Here is an 18,351-nt window from a genome sequence, read left to right as displayed (position 1 = left end):
ATTTCCCTATAAACCCCTTCCGCTACCGTTCTATTGCCCTTCCGACGCATTCGCCGGGAAATAAATAAATACATATTAATAAAATTAAAATTAAAATTAAAAATACAAAACCGGACTAAAAAGGGGTGCAACACGAGGACTTCCCAGGGGGTCACCCATCCTAGTACTACTCTCGCCCAAGCACGCTTAACTGCGGAGTTCTGATGGGATCCGGTGCATTAGTGCTGGTATGATCGCACCCGACATATTCTCGCCTCCATTTCCCTATAAACCCCTTCCGCTACCGTTCTATTGCCCTTCCGACGCATTCGCCGGGAAATAAATAAATACATATTAATAAAATTAAAATTAAAATTAAAAATACAAAACCGGACTAAAAAGGGGTGCAACACGAGGACTTCCCAGGGGGTCACCCATCCTAGTACTACTCTCGCCCAAGCACGCTTAACTGCGGGGTTCTGATGGGATCCGGTGCATTAGTGCTGGTATGATCGCACCCGACATATTCTCGCCTCCATTTCCCTATAAACCCCTTCCGCTACCGTTCTATTGCCCTTCCGACGCATTCGCCGGGAAATAAATAAATACATATTAATAAAATTAAAATTAAAATTAAAAATACAAAACCGGACTAAAAAGGGGTGCAACACGAGGACTTCCCAGGGGGTCACCCATCCTAGTACTACTCTCGCCCAAGCACGCTTAACTGCGGGGTTCTGATGGGATCCGGTGCATTAGTGCTGGTATGATCGCACCCGACATATTCTCGCCTCCATTTCCCTATAAACCCCTTCCGCTACCGTTCTATTGCCCTTCCGACGCATTCGCCGGGAAATAAATAAATACATATTAATAAAATTAAAATTAAAATTAAAAATACAAAACCGGACTAAAAAGGGGTGCAACACGAGGACTTCCCAGGGGGTCACCCATCCTAGTACTACTCTCGCCCAAGCACGCTTAACTGCGGAGTTCTGATGGGATCCGGTGCATTAGTGCTGGTATGATCGCACCCGACATATTCTCGCCTCCATTTCCCTATAAACCCCTTCCGCTACCGTTCTATTGCCCTTCCGACGCATTCGCCGGGAAATAAATAAATACATATTAATAAAATTAAAATTAAAATTAAAAATACAAAACCGGACTAAAAAGGGGTGCAACACGAGGACTTCCCAGGGGGTCACCCATCCTAGTACTACTCTCGCCCAAGCACGCTTAACTGCGGAGTTCTGATGGGATCCGGTGCATTAGTGCTGGTATGATCGCACCCGACATATTCTCGCCTCCATTTCCCTATAAACCCCTTCCGCTACCGTTCTATTGCCCTTCCGACGCATTCGCCGGGAAATAAATAAATACATATTAATAAAATTAAAATTAAAATTAAAAATACAAAACCGGACTAAAAAGGGGTGCAACACGAGGACTTCCCAGGGGGTCACCCATCCTAGTACTACTCTCGCCCAAGCACGCTTAACTGCGGAGTTCTGATGGGATCCGGTGCATTAGTGCTGGTATGATCGCACCCGACATATTCTCGCCTCCATTTCCCTATAAACCCCTTCCGCTACCGTTCTATTGCCCTTCCGACGCATTCGCCGGGAAATAAATAAATACATATTAATAAAATTAAAATTAAAATTAAAAATACAAAACCGGACTAAAAAGGGGTGCAACACGAGGACTTCCCAGGGGGTCACCCATCCTAGTACTACTCTCGCCCAAGCACGCTTAACTGCGGAGTTCTGATGGGATCCGGTGCATTAGTGCTGGTATGATCGCACCCGACATATTCTCGCCTCCATTTCCCTATAAACCCCTTCCGCTACCGTTCTATTGCCCTTCCGACGCATTCGCCGGGAAATAAATAAATACATATTAATAAAATTAAAATTAAAATTAAAAATACAAAACCGGACTAAAAAGGGGTGCAACACGAGGACTTCCCAGGGGGTCACCCATCCTAGTACTACTCTCGCCCAAGCACGCTGAACTGCGGAGTTCTGATGGGATCCGGTGCATTAGTGCTGGTATGATCGCACCCGACATATTCTCGCCTCCATTTCCCTATAAACCCCTTCCGCTACCGTTCTATTGCCCTTCCGACGCATTCGCCGGGAAATAAATAAATACATATTAATAAAATTAAAATTAAAATTAAAAATACAAAACCGGACTAAAAAGGGGTGCAACACGAGGACTTCCCAGGGGGTCACCCATCCTAGTACTACTCTCGCCCAAGCACGCTGAACTGCGGAGTTCTGATGGGATCCGGTGCATTAGTGCTGGTATGATCGCACCCGACATATTCTCGCCTCCATTTCCCTATAAACCCCTTCCGCTACCGTTCTATTGCCCTTCCGACGCATTCGCCGGGAAATAAATAAATACATATTAATAAAATTAAAATTAAAATTAAAAATACAAAACCGGACTAAAAAGGGGTGCAACACGAGGACTTCCCAGGGGGTCACCCATCCTAGTACTACTCTCGCCCAAGCACGCTTAACTGCGGAGTTCTGATGGGATCCGGTGCATTAGTGCTGGTATGATCGCACCCGACATATTCTCGCCTCCATTTCCCTATAAACCCCTTCCGCTACCGTTCTATTGCCCTTCCGACGCATTCGCCGGGAAATAAATAAATACATATTAATAAAATTAAAATTAAAATTAAAAATACAAAACCGGACTAAAAAGGGGTGCAACACGAGGACTTCCCAGGGGGTCACCCATCCTAGTACTACTCTCGCCCAAGCACGCTTAACTGCGGAGTTCTGATGGGATCCGGTGCATTAGTGCTGGTATGATCGCACCCGACATATTCTCGCCTCCATTTCCCTATAAACCCCTTCCGCTACCGTTCTATTGCCCTTCCGACGCATTCGCCGGGAAATAAATAAATACATATTAATAAAATTAAAATTAAAATTAAAAATACAAAACCGGACTAAAAAGGGGTGCAACACGAGGACTTCCCAGGGGGTCACCCATCCTAGTACTACTCTCGCCCAAGCACGCTGAACTGCGGAGTTCTGATGGGATCCGGTGCATTAGTGCTGGTATGATCGCACCCGACATATTCTCGCCTCCATTTCCCTATAAACCCCTTCCGCTACCGTTCTATTGCCCTTCCGACGCATTCGCCGGGAAATAAATAAATACATATTAATAAAATTAAAATTAAAATTAAAAATACAAAACCGGACTAAAAAGGGGTGCAACACGAGGACTTCCCAGGGGGTCACCCATCCTAGTACTACTCTCGCCCAAGCACGCTGAACTGCGGAGTTCTGATGGGATCCGGTGCATTAGTGCTGGTATGATCGCACCCGACATATTCTCGCCTCCATTTCCCTATAAACCCCTTCCGCTACCGTTCTATTGCCCTTCCGACGCATTCGCCGGGAAATAAATAAATACATATTAATAAAATTAAAATTAAAATTAAAAATACAAAACCGGACTAAAAAGGGGTGCAACACGAGGACTTCCCAGGGGGTCACCCATCCTAGTACTACTCTCGCCCAAGCACGCTTAACTGCGGAGTTCTGATGGGATCCGGTGCATTAGTGCTGGTATGATCGCACCCGACATATTCTCGCCTCCATTTCCCTATAAACCCCTTCCGCTACCGTTCTATTGCCCTTCCGACGCATTCGCCGGGAAATAAATAAATACATATTAATAAAATTAAAATTAAAATTAAAAATACAAAACCGGACTAAAAGGGGTGCAACACGAGGACTTCCCAGGGGGTCACCCATCCTAGTACTACTCTCGCCCAAGCACGCTTAACTGCGGAGTTCTGATGGGATCCGGTGCATTAGTGCTGGTATGATCGCACCCGACATATTCTCGCCTCCATTTCCCTATAAACCCCTTCCGCTACCGTTCTATTGCCCTTCCGACGCATTCGCCGGGAAATAAATAAATACATATTAATAAAATTAAAATTAAAATTAAAAATACAAAACCGGACTAAAAAGGGGTGCAACACGAGGACTTCCCAGGGGGTCACCCATCTAGTACTACTCTCGCCCAAGCACGCTTAACTGCGGAGTTCTGATGGGATCCGGTGCATTAGTGCTGGTATGATCGCACCCGACATATTCTCGCCTCCATTTCCCTATAAACCCCTTCCGCTACCGTTCTATTGCCCTTCCGACGCATTCGCCGGGAAATAAATAAATACATATTAATAAAATTAAAATTAAAATTAAAAATACAAAACCGGACTAAAAAGGGGTGCAACACGAGGACTTCCCAGGGGGTCACCCATCCTAGTACTACTCCTCGCCCAAGCACGCTTAACTGCGGGGTTCTGATGGGATCCGGTGCATTAGTGCTGGTATGATCGCACCCGACATATTCTCGCCTCCATTTCCCTATAAACCCCTTCCGCTATCGTTCTATTGCCCTTCCGACGCATTCGCCGGGAAATAAATAAATACATATTAATAAAATTAAAATTAAAATTAAAAATACAAAACCGGACTAAAAAGGGGTGCAACACGAGGACTTCCCAGGGGGTCACCCATCCTAGTACTACTCTCGCCCAAGCACGCTTAACTGCGGGGTTCTGATGGGATCCGGTGCATTAGTGCTGGTATGATCGCACCCGACATATTCTCGCCTCCATTTCCCTATAAACCCCTTCCGCTACCGTTCTATTGCCCTTCCGACGCATTCGCCGGGAAATAAATAAATACATATTAATAAAATTAAAATTAAAATTAAAAATACAAAACCGGACTAAAAAGGGGTGCAACACGAGGACTTCCCAGGGGGTCACCCATCCTAGTACTACTCTCGCCCAAGCACGCTTAACTGCGGAGTTCTGATGGGATCCGGTGCATTAGTGCTGGTATGATCGCACCCGACATATTCTCGCCTCCATTTCCCTATAAACCCCTTCCGCTACCGTTCTATTGCCCTTCCGACGCATTCGCCGGGAAATAAATAAATACATATTAATAAAATTAAAATTAAAATTAAAAATACAAAACCGGACTAAAAAGGGGTGCAACACGAGGACTTCCCAGGGGGTCACCCATCCTAGTACTACTCTCGCCCAAGCACGCTTAACTGCGGAGTTCTGATGGGATCCGGTGCATTAGTGCTGGTATGATCGCACCCGACATATTCTCGCCTCCATTTCCCTATAAACCCCTTCCGCTACCGTTCTATTGCCCTTCCGACGCATTCGCCGGGAAATAAATAAATACATATTAATAAAATTAAAATTAAAATTAAAAATACAAAACCGGACTAAAAAGGGGTGCAACACGAGGACTTCCCAGGGGGTCACCCATCCTAGTACTACTCTCGCCCAAGCACGCTTAACTGCGGAGTTCTGATGGGATCCGGTGCATTAGTGCTGGTATGATCGCACCCGACATATTCTCGCCTCCATTTCCCTATAAACCCCTTCCGCTACCGTTCTATTGCCCTTCCGACGCATTCGCCGGGAAATAAATAAATACATATTAATAAAATTAAAATTAAAATTAAAAATACAAAACCGGACTAAAAAGGGGTGCAACACGAGGACTTCCCAGGGGGTCACCCATCCTAGTACTACTCTCGCCCAAGCACGCTTAACTGCGGAGTTCTGATGGGATCCGGTGCATTAGTGCTGGTATGATCGCACCCGACATATTCTCGCCTCCATTTCCCTATAAACCCCTTCCGCTACCGTTCTATTGCCCTTCCGACGCATTCGCCGGGAAATAAATAAATACATATTAATAAAATTAAAATTAAAATTAAAAATACAAAACCGGACTAAAAAGGGGTGCAACACGAGGACTTCCCAGGGGGTCACCCATCCTAGTACTACTCTCGCCCAAGCACGCTTAACTGCGGAGTTCTGATGGGATCCGGTGCATTAGTGCTGGTATGATCGCACCCGACATATTCTCGCCTCCATTTCCCTATAAACCCCTTCCGCTACCGTTCTATTGCCCTTCCGACGCATTCGCCGGGAAATAAATAAATACATATTAATAAAATTAAAATTAAAATTAAAAATACAAAACCGGACTAAAAAGGGGTGCAACACGAGGACTTCCCAGGGGGTCACCCATCCTAGTACTACTCTCGCCCAAGCACGCTTAACTGCGGAGTTCTGATGGGATCCGGTGCATTAGTGCTGGTATGATCGCACCCGACATATTCTCGCCTCCATTTCCCTATAAACCCCTTCCGCTACCGTTCTATTGCCCTTCCGACGCATTCGCCGGGAAATAAATAAATACATATTAATAAAATTAAAATTAAAATTAAAAATACAAAACCGGACTAAAAAGGGGTGCAACACGAGGACTTCCCAGGGGGTCACCCATCCTAGTACTACTCTCGCCCAAGCACGCTTAACTGCGGAGTTCTGATGGGATCCGGTGCATTAGTGCTGGTATGATCGCACCCGACATATTCTCGCCTCCATTTCCCTATAAACCCCTTCCGCTACCGTTCTATTGCCCTTCCGACGCATTCGCCGGGAAATAAATAAATACATATTAATAAAATTAAAATTAAAATTAAAAATACAAAACCGGACTAAAAAGGGGTGCAACACGAGGACTTCCCAGGGGGTCACCCATCCTAGTACTACTCTCGCCCAAGCGCGCTTAACTGCGGAGTTCTGATGGGATCCGGTGCATTAGTGCTGGTATGATCGCACCCGACATATTCTCGCCTCCATTTCCCTATAAACCCCTTCCGCTACCGTTCTATTGCCCTTCCGACGCATTCGCCGGGAAATAAATAAATACATATTAATAAAATTAAAATTAAAATTAAAAATACAAAACCGGACTAAAAAGGGGTGCAACACGAGGACTTCCCAGGGGGTCACCCATCCTAGTACTACTCAAGCCCAAGCACGCTTAACTGCGGAGTTCTGATGGGATCCGGTGCATTAGTGCTGGTATGATCGCACCCGACATATTCTCGCCTCCATTTCCCTATAAACCCCTTCCGCTACCGTTCTATTGCCCTTCCGACGCATTCGCCGGGAAATAAATAAATACATATTAATAAAATTAAAATTAAAATTAAAAATACAAAACCGGACTAAAAAGGGGTGCAACACGAGGACTTCCCAGGGGGTCACCCATCCTAGTACTACTCTCGCCCAAGCACGCTTAACTGCGGAGTTCTGATGGGATCCGGTGCATTAGTGCTGGTATGATCGCACCCGACATATTCTCGCCTCCATTTCCCTATAAACCCCTTCCGCTACCGTTCTATTGCCCTTCCGACGCATTCGCCGGGAAATAAATAAATACATATTAATAAAATTAAAATTAAAATTAAAAATACAAAACCGGACTAAAAAGGGGTGCAACACGAGGACTTCCCAGGGGGTCACCCATCCTAGTACTACTCTCGCCCAAGCACGCTTAACTGCGGAGTTCTGATGGGATCCGGTGCATTAGTGCTGGTATGATCGCACCCGACATATTCTCGCCTTCCATTTCCCTATAAACCCCTTCCGCTACCGTTCTATTGCCCTTCCGACGCATTCGCCGGGAAATAAATAATACATATTAATAAAATTAAAATTAAATTAAAAATACAAAACCGGACTAAAAAGGGGTGCAACACGAGGACTTCCCCGGGGGTCACCCATCCTAGTACTACTCTCGCCCAAGCACGCTTAACTGCGGAGTTCTGATGGGATCCGGTGCATTAGTGCTGGTATGATCGCACCCGACATATTCTCGCCTCCATTTCCCTATAAACCCCTTCCGCTACCGTTCTATTGCCCTTCCGACGCATTCGCCGGGAAATAAATAAATACATATTAATAAAATTAAAATTAAAATTAAAAATACAAAACCGGACTAAAAAGGGGTGCAACACGAGGACTTCCCCGGGGGTCACCCATCCTAGTACTACTCTCGCCCAAGCACGCTTAACTGCGGAGTTCTGATGGGATCCGGTGCATTAGTGCTGGTATGATCGCACCCGACATATTCTCGCCTCCATTTCCCTATAAACCCCTTCCGCTACCGTTCTATTGCCCTTCCGACGCATTCGCCGGGAAATAAATAAATACATATTAATAAAATTAAAATTAAAATTAAAAATACAAAACCGGACTAAAAAGGGGTGCAACACGAGGACTTCCCAGGGGGTCACCCATCCTAGTACTACTCTCGCCCAAGCACGCTTAACTGCGGAGTTCTGATGGGATCCGGTGCATTAGTGCTGGTATGATCGCACCCGACATATTCTCGCCTCCATTTCCCTATAAACCCCTTCCGCTACCGTTCTATTGCCCTTCCGACGCATTCGCCGGGAAATAAATAAATACATATTAATAAAATTAAAATTAAAATTAAAAATACAAAACCGGACTAAAAAGGGGTGCAACACGAGGACTTCCCCAGGGGGTCACCCATCCTAGTACTACTCTCGCCCAAGCACGCTTAACTGCGGAGTTCTGATGGGATCCGGTGCATTAGTGCTGGTATGATCGCACCCGACATATTCTCGCCTCCATTTCCCTATAAACCCCTTCCGCTACCGTTCTATTGCCCATTCCGACGCATTCGCCGGGAAATAAATAAATACATATTAATAAAATTAAAATTAAAATTAAAAATACAAAACCGGACTAAAAAGGGGGTGCAACACGAGGACTTCCCAGGGGGTCACCCATCCTAGTACTACTCTCGCCCAAGCACGCTTAACTGCGGAGTTCTGATGGGATCCGGTGCATTAGTGCTGGTATGATCGCACCCGACATATTCTCGCCTCCATTTCCCTATAAACCCCTTCCGCTACCGTTCTATTGCCCTTCCGACGCATTCGCCGGGAAATAAATAAATACATATTAATAAAATTAAAATTAAAATTAAAAATACAAAACCGGACTAAAAAGGGGTGCAACACGAGGACTTCCCAGGGGGTCACCCATCCTAGTACTACTCTCGCCCAAGCACGCTTAACTGCGGAGTTCTGATGGGATCCGGTGCATTAGTGCTGGTATGATCGCACCCGACATATTCTCGCCTCCATTTCCCTATAAACCCCTTCCGCTACCGTTCTATTGCCCTTCCGACGCATTCGCCGGGAAATAAATAAATACATATTAATAAAATTAAAATTAAAATTAAAAATACAAAACCGGACTAAAAAGGGGTGCAACACGAGGACTTCCCAGGGGGTCACCCATCCTAGTACTACTCTCGCCCAAGCACGCTTAACTGCGGAGTTCTGATGGGATCCGGTGCATTAGTGCTGGTATGATCGCACCCGACATATTCTCGCCTCCATTTCCCTATAAACCCCTTCCGCTACCGTTCTATTGCCCTTCCGACGCATTCGCCGGGAAATAAATAAATACATATTAATAAAATTAAAATTAAAATTAAAAATACAAAACCGGACTAAAAAGGGGTGCAACACGAGGACTTCCCAGGGGGTCACCCATCCTAGTACTACTCTCGCCCAAGCACGCTTAACTGCGGAGTTCTGATGGGATCCGGTGCATTAGTGCTGGTATGATCGCACCCGACATATTCTCGCCTCCATTTCCCTATAAACCCCTTCCGCTACCGTTCTATTGCCCTTCCGACGCATTCGCCGGGAAATAAATAAATACATATTAATAAAATTAAAATTAAAATTAAAAATACAAAACCGGACTAAAAAGGGGTGCAACACGAGGACTTCCCAGGGGGTCACCCATCCTAGTACTACTCTCGCCCAAGCACGCTTAACTGCGGAGTTCTGATGGGATCCGGTGCATTAGTGCTGGTATGATCGCACCCGACATATTCTCAGCCTCCATTTCCCTATAAACCCCTTCCGCTACCGTTCTATTGCCCTTCCGACGCATTCGCCGGGAAATAAATAAATACATATTAATAAAATTAAAATTAAAATTAAAAATACAAAACCGGACTAAAAAGGGGTGCAACACGAGGACTTCCCAGGGGGTCACCCATCCTAGTACTACTCTCGCCCAAGCACGCTTAACTGCGGAGTTCTGATGGGATCCGGTGCATTAGTGCTGGTATGATCGCACCCGACATATTCTCGCCTCCATTTCCCTATAAACCCCTTCCGCTACCGTTCTATTGCCCTTCCGACGCATTCGCCGGGAAATAAATAAATACATATTAATAAAATTAAAATTAAAATTAAAAATACAAAACCGGACTAAAAAGGGGTGCAACACGAGGACTTCCCAGGGGGTCACCCATCCTAGTACTACTCTCGCCCAAGCACGCTTAACTGCGGAGTTCTGATGGGATCCGGTGCATTAGTGCTGGTATGATCGCACCCGACATATTCTCGCCTCCATTTCCCTATAAACCCCTTCCGCTACCGTTCTATTGCCCTTCCGACGCATTCGCCGGGAAATAAATAAATACATATTAATAAAATTAAAATTAAAATTAAAAATACAAAACCGGACTAAAAAGGGGTGCAACACGAGGACTTCCCAGGGGGTCACCCATCCTAGTACTACTCTCGCCCAAGCACGCTTAACTGCGGAGTTCTGATGGGATCCGGTGCATTAGTGCTGGTATGATCGCACCCGACATATTCTCGCCTCCATTTCCCTATAAACCCCTTCCGCTACCGTTCTATTGCCCTTCCGACGCATTCGCCGGGAAATAAATAAATACATATTAATAAAATTAAAATTAAAATTAAAAATACAAAACCGGACTAAAAAGGGGTGCAACACGAGGACTTCCCAGGGGGTCACCCATCCTAGTACTACTCTCGCCCAAGCACGCTTAACTGCGGAGTTCTGATGGGATCCGGTGCATTAGTGCTGGTATGATCGCACCCGACATATTCTCGCCTCCATTTCCCTATAAACCCCTTCCGCTACCGTTCTATTGCCCTTCCGACGCATTCGCCGGGAAATAAATAAATACATATTAATAAAATTAAAATTAAAATTAAAAATACAAAACCGGACTAAAAAGGGGTGCAACACGAGGACTTCCCAGGGGGTCACCCATCCTAGTACTACTCTCGCCCAAGCACGCTTAACTGCGGAGTTCTGATGGGATCCGGTGCATTAGTGCTGGTATGATCGCACCCGACATATTCTCGCCTCCATTTCCCTATAAACCCCTTCCGCTACCGTTCTATTGCCCTTCCGACGCATTCGCCGGGAAATAAATAAATACATATTAATAAAATTAAAATTAAAATTAAAAATACAAAACCGGACTAAAAAGGGGTGCAACACGAGGACTTCCCAGGGGGTCACCCATCCTAGTACTACTCTCGCCCAAGCACGCTTAACTGCGGAGTTCTGATGGGATCCGGTGCATTAGTGCTGGTATGATCGCACCCGACATATTCTCGCCTCCATTTCCCTATAAACCCCTTCCGCTACCGTTCTATTGCCCTTCCGACGCATTCGCCGGGAAATAAATAAATACATATTAATAAAATTAAAATTAAAATTAAAAATACAAAACCGGACTAAAAAGGGGTGCAACACGAGGACTTCCCAGGGGGTCACCCATCCTAGTACTACTCTCGCCCAAGCACGCTTAACTGCGGAGTTCTGATGGGATCCGGTGCATTAGTGCTGGTATGATCGCACCCGACATATTCTCGCCTCCATTTCCCTATAAACCCCTTCCGCTACCGTTCTATTGCCCTTCCGACGCATTCGCCGGGAAATAAATAAATACATATTAATAAAATTAAAATTAAAATTAAAAATACAAAACCGGACTAAAAAGGGGTGCAACACGAGGACTTCCCAGGGGGTCACCCATCCTAGTACTACTCTCGCCCAAGCACGCTTAACTGCGGAGTTCTGATGGGATCCGGTGCATTAGTGCTGGTATGATCGCACCCGACATATTCTCGCCTCCATTTCCCTATAAACCCCTTCCGCTACCGTTCTATTGCCCTTCCGACGCATTCGCCGGGAAATAAATAAATACATATTAATAAAATTAAAATTAAAATTAAAAATACAAAACCGGACTAAAAAGGGGTGCAACACGAGGACTTCCCAGGGGGTCACCCATCCTAGTACTACTCTCGCCCAAGCACGCTTAACTGCGGAGTTCTGATGGGATCCGGTGCATTAGTGCTGGTATGATCGCACCCGACATATTCTCGCCTCCATTTCCCTATAAACCCCTTCCGCTACCGTTCTATTGCCCTTCCGACGCATTCGCCGGGAAATAAATAAATACATATTAATAAAATTAAAATTAAAATTAAAAATACAAAACCGGACTAAAAAGGGGTGCAACACGAGGACTTCCCAGGGGGTCACCCATCCTAGTACTACTCTCGCCCAAGCACGCTTAACTGCGGAGTTCTGATGGGATCCGGTGCATTAGTGCTGGTATGATCGCACCCGACATATTCTCGCCTCCATTTCCCTATAAACCCCTTCCGCTACCGTTCTATTGCCCTTCCGACGCATTCGCCGGGAAATAAATAAATACATATTAATAAAATTAAAATTAAAATTAAAAATACAAAACCGGACTAAAAAGGGGTGCAACACGAGGACTTCCCAGGGGGTCACCCATCCTAGTACTACTCTCGCCCAAGCACGCTTAACTGCGGAGTTCTGATGGGATCCGGTGCATTAGTGCTGGTATGATCGCACCCGACATATTCTCGCCTCCATTTCCCTATAAACCCCTTCCGCTACCGTTCTATTGCCCTTCCGACGCATTCGCCGGGAAATAAATAAATACATATTAATAAAATTAAAATTAAAATTAAAAATACAAAACCGGACTAAAAAGGGGTGCAACACGAGGACTTCCCAGGGGGTCACCCATCCTAGTACTACTCTCGCCCAAGCACGCTTAACTGCGGAGTTCTGATGGGATCCGGTGCATTAGTGCTGGTATGATCGCACCCGACATATTCTCGCCTCCATTTCCCTATAAACCCCTTCCGCTACCGTTCTATTGCCCTTCCGACGCATTCGCCGGGAAATAAATAAATACATATTAATAAAATTAAAATTAAAATTAAAAATACAAAACCGGACTAAAAAGGGGTGCAACACGAGGACTTCCCAGGGGGTCACCCATCCTAGTACTACTCTCGCCCAAGCACGCTTAACTGCGGAGTTCTGATGGGATCCGGTGCATTAGTGCTGGTATGATCGCACCCGACATATTCTCGCCTCCATTTCCCTATAAACCCCTTCCGCTACCGTTCTATTGCCCTTCCGACGCATTCGCCGGGAAATAAATAAATACATATTAATAAAATTAAAATTAAAATTAAAAATACAAAACCGGACTAAAAAGGGGTGCAACACGAGGACTTCCCAGGGGGTCACCCATCCTAGTACTACTCTCGCCCAAGCACGCTTAACTGCGGAGTTCTGATGGGATCCGGTGCATTAGTGCTGGTATGATCGCACCCGACATATTCTCGCCTCCATTTCCCTATAAACCCCTTCCGCTACCGTTCTATTGCCCTTCCGACGCATTCGCCGGGAAATAAATAAATACATATTAATAAAATTAAAATTAAAATTAAAAATACAAAACCGGACTAAAAAGGGGTGCAACACGAGGACTTCCCAGGGGGTCACCCATCCTAGTACTACTCTCGCCCAAGCACGCTTAACTGCGGAGTTCTGATGGGATCCGGTGCATTAGTGCTGGTATGATCGCACCCGACATATTCTCGCCTCCATTTCCCTATAAACCCCTTCCGCTACCGTTCTATTGCCCTTCCGACGCATTCGCCGGGAAATAAATAAATACATATTAATAAAATTAAAATTAAAATTAAAAATACAAAACCGGACTAAAAAGGGGTGCAACACGAGGACTTCCCAGGGGGTCACCCATCCTAGTACTACTCTCGCCCAAGCACGCTTAACTGCGGAGTTCTGATGGGATCCGGTGCATTAGTGCTGGTATGATCGCACCCGACATATTCTCGCCTCCATTTCCCTATAAACCCCTTCCGCTACCGTTCTATTGCCCTTCCGACGCATTCGCCGGGAAATAAATAAATACATATTAATAAAATTAAAATTAAAATTAAAAATACAAAACCGGACTAAAAAGGGGTGCAACACGAGGACTTCCCAGGGGGTCACCCATCCTAGTACTACTCTCGCCCAAGCACGCTTAACTGCGGAGTTCTGATGGGATCCGGTGCATTAGTGCTGGTATGATCGCACCCGACATATTCTCGCCTCCATTTCCCTATAAACCCCTTCCGCTACCGTTCTATTGCCCTTCCGACGCATTCGCCGGGAAATAAATAAATACATATTAATAAAATTAAAATTAAAATTAAAAATACAAAACCGGACTAAAAAGGGGTGCAACACGAGGACTTCCCAGGGGGTCACCCATCCTAGTACTACTCTCGCCCAAGCACGCTTAACTGCGGAGTTCTGATGGGATCCGGTGCATTAGTGCTGGTATGATCGCACCCGACATATTCTCGCCTCCATTTCCCTATAAACCCCTTCCGCTACCGTTCTATTGCCCTTCCGACGCATTCGCCGGGAAATAAATAAATACATATTAATAAAATTAAAATTAAAATTAAAAATACAAAACCGGACTAAAAAGGGGTGCAACACGAGGACTTCCCAGGGGGTCACCCATCCTAGTACTACTCTCGCCCAAGCACGCTTAACTGCGGAGTTCTGATGGGATCCGGTGCATTAGTGCTGGTATGATCGCACCCGACATATTCTCGCCTCCATTTCCCTATAAACCCCTTCCGCTACCGTTCTATTGCCCTTCCGACGCATTCGCCGGGAAATAAATAAATACATATTAATAAAATTAAAATTAAAATTAAAAATACAAAACCGGACTAAAAAGGGGTGCAACACGAGGACTTCCCAGGGGGTCACCCATCCTAGTACTACTCTCGCCCAAGCACGCTTAACTGCGGAGTTCTGATGGGATCCGGTGCATTAGTGCTGGTATGATCGCACCCGACATATTCTCGCCTCCATTTCCCTATAAACCCCTTCCGCTACCGTTCTATTGCCCTTCCGACGCATTCGCCGGGAAATAAATAAATACATATTAATAAAATTAAAATTAAAATTAAAAATACAAAACCGGACTAAAAAGGGGTGCAACACGAGGACTTCCCAGGGGGTCACCCATCCTAGTACTACTCTCGCCCAAGCACGCTTAACTGCGGAGTTCTGATGGGATCCGGTGCATTAGTGCTGGTATGATCGCACCCGACATATTCTCGCCTCCATTTCCCTATAAACCCCTTCCGCTACCGTTCTATTGCCCTTCCGACGCATTCGCCGGGAAATAAATAAATACATATTAATAAAATTAAAATTAAAATTAAAAATACAAAACCGGACTAAAAAGGGGTGCAACACGAGGACTTCCCAGGGGGTCACCCATCCTAGTACTACTCTCGCCCAAGCACGCTTAACTGCGGAGTTCTGATGGGATCCGGTGCATTAGTGCTGGTATGATCGCACCCGACATATTCTCGCCTCCATTTCCCTATAAACCCCTTCCGCTACCGTTCTATTGCCCTTCCGACGCATTCGCCGGGAAATAAATAAATACATATTAATAAAATTAAAATTAAAATTAAAAATACAAAACCGGACTAAAAAGGGGTGCAACACGAGGACTTCCCAGGGGGTCACCCATCCTAGTACTACTCTCGCCCAAGCACGCTTAACTGCGGAGTTCTGATGGGATCCGGTGCATTAGTGCTGGTATGATCGCACCCGACATATTCTCGCCTCCATTTCCCTATAAACCCCTTCCGCTACCGTTCTATTGCCCTTCCGACGCATTCGCCGGGAAATAAATAAATACATATTAATAAAATTAAAATTAAAATTAAAAATACAAAACCGGACTAAAAAGGGGTGCAACACGAGGACTTCCCAGGGGGTCACCCATCCTAGTACTACTCTCGCCCAAGCACGCTTAACTGCGGAGTTCTGATGGGATCCGGTGCATTAGTGCTGGTATGATCGCACCCGACATATTCTCGCCTCCATTTCCCTATAAACCCCTTCCGCTACCGTTCTATTGCCCTTCCGACGCATTCGCCGGGAAATAAATAAATACATATTAATAAAATTAAAATTAAAATTAAAAATACAAAACCGGACTAAAAAGGGGTGCAACACGAGGACTTCCCAGGGGGTCACCCATCCTAGTACTACTCTCGCCCAAGCACGCTTAACTGCGGAGTTCTGATGGGATCCGGTGCATTAGTGCTGGTATGATCGCACCCGACATATTCTCGCCTCCATTTCCCTATAAACCCCTTCCGCTACCGTTCTATTGCCCTTCCGACGCATTCGCCGGGAAATAAATAAATACATATTAATAAAATTAAAATTAAAATTAAAAATACAAAACCGGACTAAAAAGGGGTGCAACACGAGGACTTCCCAGGGGGTCACCCATCCTAGTACTACTCTCGCCCAAGCACGCTTAACTGCGGAGTTCTGATGGGATCCGGTGCATTAGTGCTGGTATGATCGCACCCGACATATTCTCGCCTCCATTTCCCTATAAACCCCTTCCGCTACCGTTCTATTGCCCTTCCGACGCATTCGCCGGGAAATAAATAAATACATATTAATAAAATTAAAATTAAAATTAAAAATACAAAACCGGACTAAAAAGGGGTGCAACACGAGGACTTCCCAGGGGGTCACCCATCCTAGTACTACTCTCGCCCAAGCACGCTTAACTGCGGAGTTCTGATGGGATCCGGTGCATTAGTGCTGGTATGATCGCACCCGACATATTCTCGCCTCCATTTCCCTATAAACCCCTTCCGCTACCGTTCTATTGCCCTTCCGACGCATTCGCCGGGAAATAAATAAATACATATTAATAAAATTAAAATTAAAATTAAAAATACAAAACCGGACTAAAAAGGGGTGCAACACGAGGACTTCCCAGGGGGTCACCCATCCTAGTACTACTCTCGCCCAAGCACGCTTAACTGCGGAGTTCTGATGGGATCCGGTGCATTAGTGCTGGTATGATCGCACCCGACATATTCTCGCCTCCATTTCCCTATAAACCCCTTCCGCTACCGTTCTATTGCCCTTCCGACGCATTCGCCGGGAAATAAATAAATACATATTAATAAAATTAAAATTAAAATTAAAAATACAAAACCGGACTAAAAAGGGGTGCAACACGAGGACTTCCCAGGGGGTCACCCATCCTAGTACTACTCTCGCCCAAGCACGCTTAACTGCGGAGTTCTGATGGGATCCGGTGCATTAGTGCTGGTATGATCGCACCCGACATATTCTCGCCTCCATTTCCCTATAAACCCCTTCCGCTACCGTTCTATTGCCCTTCCGACGCATTCGCCGGGAAATAAATAAATACATATTAATAAAATTAAAATTAAAATTAAAAATACAAAACCGGACTAAAAAGGGGTGCAACACGAGGACTTCCCAGGGGGTCACCCATCCTAGTACTACTCTCGCCCAAGCACGCTTAACTGCGGAGTTCTGATGGGATCCGGTGCATTAGTGCTGGTATGATCGCACCCGACATATTCTCGCCTCCATTTCCCTATAAACCCCTTCCGCTACCGTTCTATTGCCCTTCCGACGCATTCGCCGGGAAATAAATAAATACATATTAATAAAATTAAAATTAAAATTAAAAATACAAAACCGGACTAAAAAGGGGTGCAACACGAGGACTTCCCAGGGGGTCACCCATCCTAGTACTACTCTCGCCCAAGCACGCTTAACTGCGGAGTTCTGATGGGATCCGGTGCATTAGTGCTGGTATGATCGCACCCGACATATTCTCGCCTCCATTTCCCTATAAACCCCTTCCGCTACCGTTCTATTGCCCTTCCGACGCATTCGCCGGGAAATAAATAAATACATATTAATAAAATTAAAATTAAAATTAAAAATACAAAACCGGACTAAAAAGGGGTGCAACACGAGGACTTCCCAGGGGGTCACCCATCCTAGTACTACTCTCGCCCAAGCACGCTTAACTGCGGAGTTCTGATGGGATCCGGTGCATTAGTGCTGGTATGATCGCACCCGACATATTCTCGCCTCCATTTCCCTATAAACCCCTTCCGCTACCGTTCTATTGCCCTTCCGACGCATTCGCCGGGAAATAAATAAATACATATTAATAAAATTAAAATTAAAATTAAAAATACAAAACCGGACTAAAAAGGGGTGCAACACGAGGACTTCCCAGGGGGTCACCCATCCTAGTACTACTCTCGCCCAAGCACGCTTAACTGCGGAGTTCTGATGGGATCCGGTGCATTAGTGCTGGTATGATCGCACCCGACATATTCTCGCCTCCATTTCCCTATAAACCCCTTCCGCTACCGTTC

At 45.4% G+C, this 18,351-nt stretch overlaps 71 non-coding genes across 71 annotated transcripts; all 71 read right to left on the bottom strand.

Moving 5' to 3' along the window:
• Positions 1 to 122: 122 nt before the first annotated feature.
• On the bottom strand, positions 123 to 241 carry LOC132287925 (5S ribosomal RNA). The gene has a single exon (XR_009473289.1). It is a non-coding gene; the product is annotated as a 5S ribosomal RNA (ribosomal RNA).
• Positions 242 to 380: 139 nt separating this feature from the next.
• On the bottom strand, positions 381 to 499 carry LOC132288152 (5S ribosomal RNA). The gene has a single exon (XR_009473506.1). It is a non-coding gene; the product is annotated as a 5S ribosomal RNA (ribosomal RNA).
• Positions 500 to 638: 139 nt separating this feature from the next.
• Positions 639 to 757, bottom strand: LOC132288150 (5S ribosomal RNA). The gene has a single exon (XR_009473504.1). It is a non-coding gene; the product is annotated as a 5S ribosomal RNA (ribosomal RNA).
• A 139-nt stretch (positions 758 to 896) lies between these two features.
• On the bottom strand, positions 897 to 1,015 carry LOC132287924 (5S ribosomal RNA). The gene has a single exon (XR_009473288.1). It is a non-coding gene; the product is annotated as a 5S ribosomal RNA (ribosomal RNA).
• A 139-nt stretch (positions 1,016 to 1,154) lies between these two features.
• On the bottom strand, positions 1,155 to 1,273 carry LOC132287922 (5S ribosomal RNA). Its single transcript, XR_009473287.1, has one exon. It is a non-coding gene; the product is annotated as a 5S ribosomal RNA (ribosomal RNA).
• Positions 1,274 to 1,412: 139 nt separating this feature from the next.
• On the bottom strand, positions 1,413 to 1,531 carry LOC132287921 (5S ribosomal RNA). The gene has a single exon (XR_009473286.1). It is a non-coding gene; the product is annotated as a 5S ribosomal RNA (ribosomal RNA).
• Positions 1,532 to 1,670: 139 nt separating this feature from the next.
• Positions 1,671 to 1,789, bottom strand: LOC132287920 (5S ribosomal RNA). Its single transcript, XR_009473285.1, has one exon. It is a non-coding gene; the product is annotated as a 5S ribosomal RNA (ribosomal RNA).
• A 139-nt stretch (positions 1,790 to 1,928) lies between these two features.
• LOC132288124 (5S ribosomal RNA) lies at positions 1,929 to 2,047 on the bottom strand. Its single transcript, XR_009473480.1, has one exon. It is a non-coding gene; the product is annotated as a 5S ribosomal RNA (ribosomal RNA).
• Positions 2,048 to 2,186: 139 nt separating this feature from the next.
• Positions 2,187 to 2,305, bottom strand: LOC132288123 (5S ribosomal RNA). The gene has a single exon (XR_009473479.1). It is a non-coding gene; the product is annotated as a 5S ribosomal RNA (ribosomal RNA).
• Positions 2,306 to 2,444: 139 nt separating this feature from the next.
• Positions 2,445 to 2,563, bottom strand: LOC132287919 (5S ribosomal RNA). The gene has a single exon (XR_009473284.1). It is a non-coding gene; the product is annotated as a 5S ribosomal RNA (ribosomal RNA).
• Positions 2,564 to 2,702: 139 nt separating this feature from the next.
• Positions 2,703 to 2,821, bottom strand: LOC132287918 (5S ribosomal RNA). Its single transcript, XR_009473283.1, has one exon. It is a non-coding gene; the product is annotated as a 5S ribosomal RNA (ribosomal RNA).
• Positions 2,822 to 2,960: 139 nt separating this feature from the next.
• Positions 2,961 to 3,079, bottom strand: LOC132288122 (5S ribosomal RNA). The gene has a single exon (XR_009473478.1). It is a non-coding gene; the product is annotated as a 5S ribosomal RNA (ribosomal RNA).
• A 139-nt stretch (positions 3,080 to 3,218) lies between these two features.
• LOC132288121 (5S ribosomal RNA) lies at positions 3,219 to 3,337 on the bottom strand. Its single transcript, XR_009473477.1, has one exon. It is a non-coding gene; the product is annotated as a 5S ribosomal RNA (ribosomal RNA).
• A 139-nt stretch (positions 3,338 to 3,476) lies between these two features.
• On the bottom strand, positions 3,477 to 3,595 carry LOC132287916 (5S ribosomal RNA). The gene has a single exon (XR_009473281.1). It is a non-coding gene; the product is annotated as a 5S ribosomal RNA (ribosomal RNA).
• Positions 3,596 to 3,733: 138 nt separating this feature from the next.
• LOC132287915 (5S ribosomal RNA) lies at positions 3,734 to 3,852 on the bottom strand. The gene has a single exon (XR_009473280.1). It is a non-coding gene; the product is annotated as a 5S ribosomal RNA (ribosomal RNA).
• Positions 3,853 to 3,991: 139 nt separating this feature from the next.
• On the bottom strand, positions 3,992 to 4,109 carry LOC132288162 (5S ribosomal RNA). Its single transcript, XR_009473516.1, has one exon. It is a non-coding gene; the product is annotated as a 5S ribosomal RNA (ribosomal RNA).
• A 139-nt stretch (positions 4,110 to 4,248) lies between these two features.
• On the bottom strand, positions 4,249 to 4,368 carry LOC132288173 (5S ribosomal RNA). The gene has a single exon (XR_009473527.1). It is a non-coding gene; the product is annotated as a 5S ribosomal RNA (ribosomal RNA).
• Positions 4,369 to 4,507: 139 nt separating this feature from the next.
• On the bottom strand, positions 4,508 to 4,626 carry LOC132288148 (5S ribosomal RNA). Its single transcript, XR_009473503.1, has one exon. It is a non-coding gene; the product is annotated as a 5S ribosomal RNA (ribosomal RNA).
• Positions 4,627 to 4,765: 139 nt separating this feature from the next.
• LOC132287914 (5S ribosomal RNA) lies at positions 4,766 to 4,884 on the bottom strand. The gene has a single exon (XR_009473279.1). It is a non-coding gene; the product is annotated as a 5S ribosomal RNA (ribosomal RNA).
• Positions 4,885 to 5,023: 139 nt separating this feature from the next.
• LOC132287913 (5S ribosomal RNA) lies at positions 5,024 to 5,142 on the bottom strand. Its single transcript, XR_009473278.1, has one exon. It is a non-coding gene; the product is annotated as a 5S ribosomal RNA (ribosomal RNA).
• A 139-nt stretch (positions 5,143 to 5,281) lies between these two features.
• Positions 5,282 to 5,400, bottom strand: LOC132287912 (5S ribosomal RNA). The gene has a single exon (XR_009473277.1). It is a non-coding gene; the product is annotated as a 5S ribosomal RNA (ribosomal RNA).
• A 139-nt stretch (positions 5,401 to 5,539) lies between these two features.
• On the bottom strand, positions 5,540 to 5,658 carry LOC132287911 (5S ribosomal RNA). Its single transcript, XR_009473276.1, has one exon. It is a non-coding gene; the product is annotated as a 5S ribosomal RNA (ribosomal RNA).
• A 139-nt stretch (positions 5,659 to 5,797) lies between these two features.
• LOC132287910 (5S ribosomal RNA) lies at positions 5,798 to 5,916 on the bottom strand. The gene has a single exon (XR_009473275.1). It is a non-coding gene; the product is annotated as a 5S ribosomal RNA (ribosomal RNA).
• Positions 5,917 to 6,055: 139 nt separating this feature from the next.
• LOC132287909 (5S ribosomal RNA) lies at positions 6,056 to 6,174 on the bottom strand. Its single transcript, XR_009473274.1, has one exon. It is a non-coding gene; the product is annotated as a 5S ribosomal RNA (ribosomal RNA).
• Positions 6,175 to 6,313: 139 nt separating this feature from the next.
• LOC132287908 (5S ribosomal RNA) lies at positions 6,314 to 6,432 on the bottom strand. Its single transcript, XR_009473273.1, has one exon. It is a non-coding gene; the product is annotated as a 5S ribosomal RNA (ribosomal RNA).
• A 139-nt stretch (positions 6,433 to 6,571) lies between these two features.
• On the bottom strand, positions 6,572 to 6,690 carry LOC132288117 (5S ribosomal RNA). The gene has a single exon (XR_009473473.1). It is a non-coding gene; the product is annotated as a 5S ribosomal RNA (ribosomal RNA).
• A 139-nt stretch (positions 6,691 to 6,829) lies between these two features.
• On the bottom strand, positions 6,830 to 6,948 carry LOC132288120 (5S ribosomal RNA). Its single transcript, XR_009473476.1, has one exon. It is a non-coding gene; the product is annotated as a 5S ribosomal RNA (ribosomal RNA).
• Positions 6,949 to 7,087: 139 nt separating this feature from the next.
• LOC132287906 (5S ribosomal RNA) lies at positions 7,088 to 7,206 on the bottom strand. Its single transcript, XR_009473272.1, has one exon. It is a non-coding gene; the product is annotated as a 5S ribosomal RNA (ribosomal RNA).
• A 139-nt stretch (positions 7,207 to 7,345) lies between these two features.
• On the bottom strand, positions 7,346 to 7,464 carry LOC132287904 (5S ribosomal RNA). Its single transcript, XR_009473270.1, has one exon. It is a non-coding gene; the product is annotated as a 5S ribosomal RNA (ribosomal RNA).
• A 138-nt stretch (positions 7,465 to 7,602) lies between these two features.
• Positions 7,603 to 7,721, bottom strand: LOC132288115 (5S ribosomal RNA). Its single transcript, XR_009473471.1, has one exon. It is a non-coding gene; the product is annotated as a 5S ribosomal RNA (ribosomal RNA).
• A 139-nt stretch (positions 7,722 to 7,860) lies between these two features.
• LOC132288114 (5S ribosomal RNA) lies at positions 7,861 to 7,979 on the bottom strand. Its single transcript, XR_009473470.1, has one exon. It is a non-coding gene; the product is annotated as a 5S ribosomal RNA (ribosomal RNA).
• Positions 7,980 to 8,118: 139 nt separating this feature from the next.
• LOC132287903 (5S ribosomal RNA) lies at positions 8,119 to 8,237 on the bottom strand. The gene has a single exon (XR_009473269.1). It is a non-coding gene; the product is annotated as a 5S ribosomal RNA (ribosomal RNA).
• A 139-nt stretch (positions 8,238 to 8,376) lies between these two features.
• Positions 8,377 to 8,496, bottom strand: LOC132288165 (5S ribosomal RNA). The gene has a single exon (XR_009473519.1). It is a non-coding gene; the product is annotated as a 5S ribosomal RNA (ribosomal RNA).
• A 141-nt stretch (positions 8,497 to 8,637) lies between these two features.
• LOC132287902 (5S ribosomal RNA) lies at positions 8,638 to 8,756 on the bottom strand. Its single transcript, XR_009473268.1, has one exon. It is a non-coding gene; the product is annotated as a 5S ribosomal RNA (ribosomal RNA).
• Positions 8,757 to 8,895: 139 nt separating this feature from the next.
• Positions 8,896 to 9,014, bottom strand: LOC132287901 (5S ribosomal RNA). Its single transcript, XR_009473267.1, has one exon. It is a non-coding gene; the product is annotated as a 5S ribosomal RNA (ribosomal RNA).
• A 139-nt stretch (positions 9,015 to 9,153) lies between these two features.
• Positions 9,154 to 9,272, bottom strand: LOC132287900 (5S ribosomal RNA). Its single transcript, XR_009473266.1, has one exon. It is a non-coding gene; the product is annotated as a 5S ribosomal RNA (ribosomal RNA).
• Positions 9,273 to 9,411: 139 nt separating this feature from the next.
• LOC132287899 (5S ribosomal RNA) lies at positions 9,412 to 9,530 on the bottom strand. Its single transcript, XR_009473265.1, has one exon. It is a non-coding gene; the product is annotated as a 5S ribosomal RNA (ribosomal RNA).
• Positions 9,531 to 9,669: 139 nt separating this feature from the next.
• LOC132287898 (5S ribosomal RNA) lies at positions 9,670 to 9,788 on the bottom strand. Its single transcript, XR_009473264.1, has one exon. It is a non-coding gene; the product is annotated as a 5S ribosomal RNA (ribosomal RNA).
• A 140-nt stretch (positions 9,789 to 9,928) lies between these two features.
• LOC132287897 (5S ribosomal RNA) lies at positions 9,929 to 10,047 on the bottom strand. Its single transcript, XR_009473263.1, has one exon. It is a non-coding gene; the product is annotated as a 5S ribosomal RNA (ribosomal RNA).
• A 139-nt stretch (positions 10,048 to 10,186) lies between these two features.
• Positions 10,187 to 10,305, bottom strand: LOC132287896 (5S ribosomal RNA). The gene has a single exon (XR_009473262.1). It is a non-coding gene; the product is annotated as a 5S ribosomal RNA (ribosomal RNA).
• Positions 10,306 to 10,444: 139 nt separating this feature from the next.
• Positions 10,445 to 10,563, bottom strand: LOC132287895 (5S ribosomal RNA). Its single transcript, XR_009473261.1, has one exon. It is a non-coding gene; the product is annotated as a 5S ribosomal RNA (ribosomal RNA).
• Positions 10,564 to 10,702: 139 nt separating this feature from the next.
• Positions 10,703 to 10,821, bottom strand: LOC132287893 (5S ribosomal RNA). Its single transcript, XR_009473259.1, has one exon. It is a non-coding gene; the product is annotated as a 5S ribosomal RNA (ribosomal RNA).
• A 139-nt stretch (positions 10,822 to 10,960) lies between these two features.
• On the bottom strand, positions 10,961 to 11,079 carry LOC132287892 (5S ribosomal RNA). The gene has a single exon (XR_009473258.1). It is a non-coding gene; the product is annotated as a 5S ribosomal RNA (ribosomal RNA).
• Positions 11,080 to 11,218: 139 nt separating this feature from the next.
• On the bottom strand, positions 11,219 to 11,337 carry LOC132287891 (5S ribosomal RNA). Its single transcript, XR_009473257.1, has one exon. It is a non-coding gene; the product is annotated as a 5S ribosomal RNA (ribosomal RNA).
• Positions 11,338 to 11,476: 139 nt separating this feature from the next.
• Positions 11,477 to 11,595, bottom strand: LOC132287890 (5S ribosomal RNA). The gene has a single exon (XR_009473256.1). It is a non-coding gene; the product is annotated as a 5S ribosomal RNA (ribosomal RNA).
• A 139-nt stretch (positions 11,596 to 11,734) lies between these two features.
• On the bottom strand, positions 11,735 to 11,853 carry LOC132287889 (5S ribosomal RNA). The gene has a single exon (XR_009473255.1). It is a non-coding gene; the product is annotated as a 5S ribosomal RNA (ribosomal RNA).
• A 139-nt stretch (positions 11,854 to 11,992) lies between these two features.
• Positions 11,993 to 12,111, bottom strand: LOC132287888 (5S ribosomal RNA). Its single transcript, XR_009473254.1, has one exon. It is a non-coding gene; the product is annotated as a 5S ribosomal RNA (ribosomal RNA).
• Positions 12,112 to 12,250: 139 nt separating this feature from the next.
• On the bottom strand, positions 12,251 to 12,369 carry LOC132287887 (5S ribosomal RNA). The gene has a single exon (XR_009473253.1). It is a non-coding gene; the product is annotated as a 5S ribosomal RNA (ribosomal RNA).
• A 139-nt stretch (positions 12,370 to 12,508) lies between these two features.
• LOC132287886 (5S ribosomal RNA) lies at positions 12,509 to 12,627 on the bottom strand. Its single transcript, XR_009473252.1, has one exon. It is a non-coding gene; the product is annotated as a 5S ribosomal RNA (ribosomal RNA).
• A 139-nt stretch (positions 12,628 to 12,766) lies between these two features.
• On the bottom strand, positions 12,767 to 12,885 carry LOC132287885 (5S ribosomal RNA). The gene has a single exon (XR_009473251.1). It is a non-coding gene; the product is annotated as a 5S ribosomal RNA (ribosomal RNA).
• Positions 12,886 to 13,024: 139 nt separating this feature from the next.
• LOC132287884 (5S ribosomal RNA) lies at positions 13,025 to 13,143 on the bottom strand. Its single transcript, XR_009473250.1, has one exon. It is a non-coding gene; the product is annotated as a 5S ribosomal RNA (ribosomal RNA).
• Positions 13,144 to 13,282: 139 nt separating this feature from the next.
• LOC132287882 (5S ribosomal RNA) lies at positions 13,283 to 13,401 on the bottom strand. Its single transcript, XR_009473248.1, has one exon. It is a non-coding gene; the product is annotated as a 5S ribosomal RNA (ribosomal RNA).
• A 139-nt stretch (positions 13,402 to 13,540) lies between these two features.
• LOC132287881 (5S ribosomal RNA) lies at positions 13,541 to 13,659 on the bottom strand. Its single transcript, XR_009473247.1, has one exon. It is a non-coding gene; the product is annotated as a 5S ribosomal RNA (ribosomal RNA).
• Positions 13,660 to 13,798: 139 nt separating this feature from the next.
• Positions 13,799 to 13,917, bottom strand: LOC132287880 (5S ribosomal RNA). Its single transcript, XR_009473246.1, has one exon. It is a non-coding gene; the product is annotated as a 5S ribosomal RNA (ribosomal RNA).
• A 139-nt stretch (positions 13,918 to 14,056) lies between these two features.
• On the bottom strand, positions 14,057 to 14,175 carry LOC132287879 (5S ribosomal RNA). Its single transcript, XR_009473245.1, has one exon. It is a non-coding gene; the product is annotated as a 5S ribosomal RNA (ribosomal RNA).
• A 139-nt stretch (positions 14,176 to 14,314) lies between these two features.
• On the bottom strand, positions 14,315 to 14,433 carry LOC132287878 (5S ribosomal RNA). The gene has a single exon (XR_009473244.1). It is a non-coding gene; the product is annotated as a 5S ribosomal RNA (ribosomal RNA).
• A 139-nt stretch (positions 14,434 to 14,572) lies between these two features.
• Positions 14,573 to 14,691, bottom strand: LOC132287877 (5S ribosomal RNA). The gene has a single exon (XR_009473243.1). It is a non-coding gene; the product is annotated as a 5S ribosomal RNA (ribosomal RNA).
• Positions 14,692 to 14,830: 139 nt separating this feature from the next.
• Positions 14,831 to 14,949, bottom strand: LOC132287876 (5S ribosomal RNA). The gene has a single exon (XR_009473242.1). It is a non-coding gene; the product is annotated as a 5S ribosomal RNA (ribosomal RNA).
• Positions 14,950 to 15,088: 139 nt separating this feature from the next.
• LOC132287875 (5S ribosomal RNA) lies at positions 15,089 to 15,207 on the bottom strand. Its single transcript, XR_009473241.1, has one exon. It is a non-coding gene; the product is annotated as a 5S ribosomal RNA (ribosomal RNA).
• Positions 15,208 to 15,346: 139 nt separating this feature from the next.
• On the bottom strand, positions 15,347 to 15,465 carry LOC132287874 (5S ribosomal RNA). The gene has a single exon (XR_009473240.1). It is a non-coding gene; the product is annotated as a 5S ribosomal RNA (ribosomal RNA).
• A 139-nt stretch (positions 15,466 to 15,604) lies between these two features.
• On the bottom strand, positions 15,605 to 15,723 carry LOC132287873 (5S ribosomal RNA). The gene has a single exon (XR_009473239.1). It is a non-coding gene; the product is annotated as a 5S ribosomal RNA (ribosomal RNA).
• Positions 15,724 to 15,862: 139 nt separating this feature from the next.
• LOC132287871 (5S ribosomal RNA) lies at positions 15,863 to 15,981 on the bottom strand. The gene has a single exon (XR_009473237.1). It is a non-coding gene; the product is annotated as a 5S ribosomal RNA (ribosomal RNA).
• A 139-nt stretch (positions 15,982 to 16,120) lies between these two features.
• LOC132287870 (5S ribosomal RNA) lies at positions 16,121 to 16,239 on the bottom strand. Its single transcript, XR_009473235.1, has one exon. It is a non-coding gene; the product is annotated as a 5S ribosomal RNA (ribosomal RNA).
• A 139-nt stretch (positions 16,240 to 16,378) lies between these two features.
• LOC132287869 (5S ribosomal RNA) lies at positions 16,379 to 16,497 on the bottom strand. Its single transcript, XR_009473234.1, has one exon. It is a non-coding gene; the product is annotated as a 5S ribosomal RNA (ribosomal RNA).
• A 139-nt stretch (positions 16,498 to 16,636) lies between these two features.
• Positions 16,637 to 16,755, bottom strand: LOC132287868 (5S ribosomal RNA). The gene has a single exon (XR_009473233.1). It is a non-coding gene; the product is annotated as a 5S ribosomal RNA (ribosomal RNA).
• A 139-nt stretch (positions 16,756 to 16,894) lies between these two features.
• LOC132287867 (5S ribosomal RNA) lies at positions 16,895 to 17,013 on the bottom strand. The gene has a single exon (XR_009473232.1). It is a non-coding gene; the product is annotated as a 5S ribosomal RNA (ribosomal RNA).
• A 139-nt stretch (positions 17,014 to 17,152) lies between these two features.
• Positions 17,153 to 17,271, bottom strand: LOC132287865 (5S ribosomal RNA). Its single transcript, XR_009473231.1, has one exon. It is a non-coding gene; the product is annotated as a 5S ribosomal RNA (ribosomal RNA).
• A 139-nt stretch (positions 17,272 to 17,410) lies between these two features.
• Positions 17,411 to 17,529, bottom strand: LOC132287864 (5S ribosomal RNA). Its single transcript, XR_009473230.1, has one exon. It is a non-coding gene; the product is annotated as a 5S ribosomal RNA (ribosomal RNA).
• A 139-nt stretch (positions 17,530 to 17,668) lies between these two features.
• LOC132287863 (5S ribosomal RNA) lies at positions 17,669 to 17,787 on the bottom strand. The gene has a single exon (XR_009473229.1). It is a non-coding gene; the product is annotated as a 5S ribosomal RNA (ribosomal RNA).
• Positions 17,788 to 17,926: 139 nt separating this feature from the next.
• Positions 17,927 to 18,045, bottom strand: LOC132287862 (5S ribosomal RNA). The gene has a single exon (XR_009473228.1). It is a non-coding gene; the product is annotated as a 5S ribosomal RNA (ribosomal RNA).
• Positions 18,046 to 18,184: 139 nt separating this feature from the next.
• Positions 18,185 to 18,303, bottom strand: LOC132287861 (5S ribosomal RNA). Its single transcript, XR_009473227.1, has one exon. It is a non-coding gene; the product is annotated as a 5S ribosomal RNA (ribosomal RNA).
• Positions 18,304 to 18,351: the final 48 nt, after the last annotated feature.

The sequence above is a fragment of the Cornus florida genome, unplaced genomic scaffold, assembly GCF_030987335.1.
Source record: "Cornus florida cultivar Cherokee Brave unplaced genomic scaffold, ASM3098733v1 CherokeeBrave_3.0.0_Hap2_scaffold_108, whole genome shotgun sequence".
Classification (NCBI taxonomy): domain Eukaryota; kingdom Viridiplantae; phylum Streptophyta; class Magnoliopsida; order Cornales; family Cornaceae; genus Cornus; species Cornus florida.
The sequence above is the reverse complement of the archived record's forward strand: the minus strand, read 5'-3'. Positions and strand labels throughout refer to the sequence as shown.